Source organism: Sparus aurata, chromosome 20 (genome assembly GCF_900880675.1).
Source record: "Sparus aurata chromosome 20, fSpaAur1.1, whole genome shotgun sequence".
Classification (NCBI taxonomy): Eukaryota; Metazoa; Chordata; class Actinopteri; order Spariformes; family Sparidae; genus Sparus; species Sparus aurata.
Window position 1 is genome coordinate 9,843,791 of NC_044206.1, and position 6,290 is coordinate 9,850,080.

The 6,290-nt window shown below is 42.4% G+C and overlaps 1 long non-coding RNA gene across 2 annotated transcripts; it reads left to right on the forward strand.

Annotated features, from left to right (window-relative positions):
- Positions 1-3,891: 3,891 nt before the first annotated feature.
- LOC115571587 (uncharacterized) lies at positions 3,892-5,539 on the forward strand. Of its 2 annotated transcripts, none has more exons than XR_003981948.1 (3): positions 3,892-4,089; positions 4,276-4,363; positions 4,726-5,539. It is a non-coding gene; the product is annotated as an uncharacterized LOC115571587 (long non-coding RNA). The 2 variants fall into 2 exon arrangements; XR_003981947.1 differs by having other exon boundaries at positions 4,322-4,363.
- Positions 5,540-6,290: the final 751 nt, after the last annotated feature.

The window sequence follows — 6,290 nt, forward strand, 5'->3', positions numbered from 1 at the left end:
GCTGTTTCTGCACCATCCCCGCTCTCCCTAGTCTCTCCCCCTTCTCCTCTCTATGCAGGACCATCAGCCACCCTGGGACCTGTCTCTCCCTCTGCTGGCTGTCGGTGTCTCATATCCAGTCGCTGGTCTGGATCTTTGTCCCCCAGGGGGAATTCAGCCTCTCTCCTTCCCTCCCTCTCTTCCCAGTTTGCATGTTCTCACGGCTTTCTCTGTCTCTCTAGAATACGACACCTGAGGATCCAGACGGGCAAATATAAGGCACTGGGGTCATCAACGTTCCTTTGACATCTGGCATGGTACCAATCAAAGCGTCTGTTGAGCTCTTAGAATGAAGCTACGAATGTCCGTTGTCACATTTTATGACGTCCTCACCTTTAAAAGAAAATCCTACCGCAGAATCCTCATCCCGAACAAAGCGATTGATGGGATTCAGCAGGATGCTGATGCAGATACAGGACATAATCTTCTGTTTTTGTGAGCTAATCCTCATACAATGCTCTGGAGTTCTTGGAAATGTTTGGATGACACAATTTGGAGACAATCGTTTGCAGCCAACACTGGAAATCTTATTCTACAAATGTACTGCTGTCGGGGAACAAATACAGCGAAATTGCACTCCTTTTTAAATCAGCGAAAATGGGCAAGGTGATTCAATCAACTTTTTTATGGGGCATGTGTGTATTGAAACAGCGGAACAAAAGCACCGAGATGGGAGCTAATAAGACAGTAATAATATACTAGTGTAGTCTAATCTTGTTCTGTAAACTGTGCAAAAAAAAAAAAAAAGCAGCGCATCCAAACTCATTTAACACTCTCAGCCAGGGCTAGATATTGTCTCAGTGCTTTTGTTTTGCTCTCTTCGGTTTCTCCTCATAGAGAGCCGAAGTCCCGCCCTTTCCGGTTTACCCCAAGGGACCTTATTACAGAGACATTTTTTGATCTAGTTTGAATTGCGCCATTAATCACACATATGTCTGTCAATTTAAAAAGTCAATAAAGTCGCGGTTTGTCATAAAGTAAAATATAATCTAGTTTTGTGTTGAACCGCTCAGTGAACTATACATCGTCTCAGTCAACACACGTCACCAACTCGGAAAAAGTCATAACAAAACAGGTGAAAATCACAATAAATCTGCCCATATTGACAACCGCAGTTATGTAAAAGGAGAGTTTGTCAGTTTTGTGAACTGCTAATACTAATAGGAGTAAGGATGATGGTCACTTTACAGATAGAAAAGTCCGCTGAGGCATTGTGATTATGATTGTGGTCTATATAAATACAAAACTGATTTGACGTGATTTTGTCGAAGGTCGGATTTTCACATGTTGGCACCTGACTGCGCACCTTTTATGGCAGCATATCGAAAGTGCCTGTTAAACACTTGTGTATCTTGCAATCAGGGCGGCACAGCAAAGGGCCAATCTGCAATCACGGTGTGTGTCAAACACATCACCAACCACTTTTGGTATTGATGCAAACAAGCACCAACCGAGGAGCACATTAAAAATATGCTGGGAGAAAATGTGTGATGTTGATTGGACGGTATGTTATGTTTAAATATTGAGTATAAAATGTCATATTTCTGGAGATGATGTGGCATGGTGTCGGACATCACGTGCACAATCAACACTGTGGGCGCCTGGCTGCTGTGAGCACGAGTCGACGGGTGACAGATGCAAGACAAGGCGTGGATAAGGTGAGGAGGGGTGTTTCTGTTGCTGTGAATTAACGCTCTAGACAGTATGATAGGTGTTGGTTGAGAGATGTAAAAAAAAAAAAAGTTAATTTACATTTAGCAGATGCTTTCCAATTCAAACCAACTTACAGTTATTCATACACTGATGGAGGTGGCTGCCATGCAAGGTGCTGACCAGCACATCAGGAGCAGTTTGGGGTTCAGTATCTTGTCCAAGAACACTTCGATAGCAGACCAGGGGAATCAAACCAGCAACTTTCCAATAACAAGACGCTGGCTCTACCCCTGAGCAACAGCTGTCCCCACCTTCAGGTGTGCTTGTATTCATGCAATAGCTGGTATTTGCCATGATTTTATACTGACACATGAGCACTTTGCTCATATTTTACATTTTTCAGTTTCTTATAACCGTTACAATCTAAATATTTCAGAAATAACAGTTAGACAGTGAAGTGTTACACTGCCCGAGACGATTTCCCCAGTTTTGTATGCAAAATCGGGTGTTCAGGATTGTTATAATTATTGTTTGATCCAATTTTTTTTATTTGCATGGAGTAATAACAGAGGGGGTTTGAAATGAAACCTCATCTGACAGGGCCTTTGGAGAATTGTCAAAAATCGCAAAAGTCATATGTGGGAAGCAGTTTTGCTACAGCCCATCTGTATGAAAAACACAGCAACTGATCACAGTCACCATGAGCACCACTGTATTGCATGTAGCTGTGATGGACACAAGCTGTTCAAATACCTGGCAAACAGAGTATAGGCTAGAAAACCATTATTTTTATTGACAGACTTGAGGTCCAGATATAAAACACACACACACACAATAAACAGACAAACATAAGATTACACATAAATAGACATGTGTGCTCAATGGTTAAAAAACATACACATGTTGGTTCCAGTATTTCCAAAAGCTGGAGGAATATCTTGTCTCACTTTGGGTAGGGTCAGTGAAAGATATTATAATCCCATTCCTTGAATCAATCAGCCGACGCATACATTTATACATACAATTCCTAAGTAATGCCTGAAAAGTGGGAACATTACAGTTCACAAACATCTTGCTAGCACTTTCCCACCTTGGGTATTTTAACAAGATTCTAAGAGCATCATTATATGCCACCTTAATCTTATTCATTTTTGCTTTACTATGGCTACACCACAGGTGTGCTGTGTAAAGCAGAGTGCTCTAAAAAGAGCTGTTTTAACTTCATCAGTGCACATATGAAATTTGCGTGCCAGCATATTTGCCTGAGCATATAATTTATAGCACTGGCGCTGAATATCATCATCATCATCACTAAGGTCATTCCTGATGATATGCCCCAAGTATTTTAATTTGGTTACAATAACTAGCTCTTGTTCAGACAAACAAAAGGAGGGAAACTTTAGCTTCTGATCCTCCTTAGTTCTAGCTATCATGATAACACTCTTTTTGAGATAAAATTTGATGTCAAACTGCAAACCATACTTCGTACAAACTCTGAGCAGTTGCTGTAAGCCAGCACTATATGGTGACATAATGATTAAGTCATCATCGTACATTAAAAGCATTCAAAGTTTGTCATTTTACATTATTTTGTTAGTGTCCATCTGCTATGTCACAATCAATAAACGTATTCGTGTAAAATCCTCTATAATCTGCTTTTAAAGTGTTGCCGCATACTGAACTTTTTGTCGCTGCTTGGGTAGAATTGTTTCATGCAAACTACATGAATAATATGTACATACACAATTAAGTATTTTTATTGAAATCATTTATCGAAGCCTACATTTAACAGAATGACTGACCTGCTTAGCAAATTGTTACATTTCCCCAGAAAACACTGAAGGACAGGGCGCCGCAGGGTGGGAAACTCACAAGGTTCTGCGCAAATCACAAAAGGGTCAAACGAAAAACACTGGACCCAAACAAAATGTATATTAACTGGCCAAAAGAAACAAATCTCCAACACTCAACCCAGAATTTCACCCAAACGGAAAACACAGCGAGGCAACTGATGGTGCTGACTCCCTGAAAACACACAAACATCTTAAAAGGGGAACTGCAGCCTCCTTATATCGTCTCCCAGCTGACTGATTGCAGCCAGCTGAGGGAGAACATCACAGGTGCACCCAATAGCTTCTCATCACCTGTGACCCAGATCCTGAGAAATCCCTGTTCACACCAGGACCTTGGGGGAATCGCTGATCTGTCCATTACACACATACACACAAGGACACGGGACGCACACACATATTGTTCCTATGCTCTCCGTCCTCCAACTCTTCTCGTTAGCGAAATACCTCGCTAACAACTGCCTAGCAATGCTGCTAAGATGCAATGCCTGAGGAAAAGGTTTCTCTTTCTTACTCCAAGGTCCTTAACCTTATACAAGTTAAACAGGTAAGATGAAAGGATTTACATTCTGTGAATGCATAGCCTGTATTCAGATACACTGAGTATATGATTAAAATGTTGTAAATTAACAGGATAAGGCGTATTAACACAAGTATTTACTGCACGGATATGATTAAGAATCTCAAATGACAATGCGCTTCAGTGGAAACAAGGCATTTGTGTTAATTACAGTGAAAGCATATGAAGTAAAAACAGCACATCCATGTTGTCCAAACAGAGAGGAAGAGGGGACGGAGGAAGCTGAAAGACAGAGCAACAGGTTGGTGGTCACAGAGCTACATTTCATCCATGGTAACACACTGAATGTGATTAAACGTGAACATTTCAAGATGGAGGACTGCTTGAAAAGGCTGGCACACTAAACATGTATGCTCTTACTTTGTTGACCTCACAGTACATTTGGCAACGATACCAGTGCTGTTGGACTTTTAAGAAGGGCAGTTTTATTTGCTGTTTGACTGGTTTGGGGTGGCATAGATTGACATCCGGGCAGGTTTTCGTCACACAGACCTGCTGACCCTGTGTGACATTATACTACTATGTCAGGAGCTGGAGTTGTTGTTGTTTTGGTCATTATGGGGCTTCAGTAAAGATTGATGACATGACGATTATTTCAATCAGGTGATTTGGTGGCAGGACAACATGCAGAGCAGGGGGCCCCAGACGAACAGGATTGAAGAACGCTTTCTTACACCCGTTTCCACCAACAATTTGCCTCACCTTAATGAACCTCCCACTAGTTTGAGACTCTCTTCCCACTAAAATACAGACGGGCAAAGAGAAGTCAAGGCCGGACAGCGCCCTGAAATCCAGCTGATCTCTCTTGAATGAGGTTGCACTTTGCCACAATAAGAGCCTACATTGTCTTCAAAGAGCTTTTGTCAGTCACCTCTTGTAGCTAACCTTTTTAGTCCACCTTTCTTCTGAGCCTCGACAGGCCAGTTGCCACACACACACACACACACACACACACACACACACACACACACACACACACACACAATTCTCTACTGTGATCCTGGTGACAGTTATTTGCAGTGGCTGTTTGTCCACTCGTAGAGGTGATACGGCCCGGAGGCAGCTGTTCAAATGAACTCCGATGGGTGAGGACTTGATATAAACATGGCGCTGTTTATTTTATAAGGACAAATGAACACTGTCATGTTTGCCGATCAGAGTGACACGACCACTGCTAACTCTGAAAGATAACACAGATGACATGTTTTTTTTTTTCTACAATGGCCATTAATTTGACAGATTTGCTGCAGCCTGCTGAAGGTTCACCTCACATCCCTGTGGTGTGGGCTCTGAATTTCACACACACAAACAAAGAGACACGCTGCTGGACGGGTGAACATGCATCATGCATTGTTTTTAATGAGACGACTGAAGTTTGTAAAAAAAAAAAACATCTAATAAACTTTCTGGAGAGTGAGCTGCCCACCAAACTCCAGTCTCATTTCCACCTAACATGCAGTGAATTTGAAAACTTTATTGGCAGAGAAAAAATAATGGCATCCATTTTTAAGCTTGATGGGAATAGGGTTCTGTTTAATTAAATCACGTTGAGCGCTTCGGAGGAAATCCTCCTGAGACGCACCGAGTGGGTGCGCGCAGCCAGAAAAACTGGCGAGCGGAGCTGAACCGAATATGCTGAACTGGATGGAAGTGAACTTGGGTTTACATTAATATCCTCTGAAGAGGGGATTCTTTGAATAGATCACAGAGCAGCGAGTACCGGCTCACTGGCTGTAGTAATACCTCCCTTTCCCAACACCATTCCTTCTCAGACTCTTCAGAGAATCATCCCTGCTCCATACCTGGGCCTGCACAGCGGCTCCCTGCAGGGGAGAAATTCTTGCCAGAAGTTTCTGTCTCCAAAAACTTTTTTTTTTTTTTTTCTTTTTTGTCCAGTTCTTGAATTATTTAGAAGGGAAGTTGAAGCTCTGTTTCTGTATTCCAACTTTTTCTCTCTGTGCTGCTGCTTGGGGTGGAGGAGGAGGAGGAGGAGGAGGAGGAGGAGGAGGGGAGAGGCTGTTTCGGGGTGCCTGCTATGTGTTGTTTTCTCCCAGCCATGCCACAAACTGAGTGTCTGAACCCATGAGCTTAGCATTAGAATTAAGGTTGCAGATATTAAGATGATTAATTTGGCCTCACAAAGCCGAGCTCCCATTTAGCCCGACTAC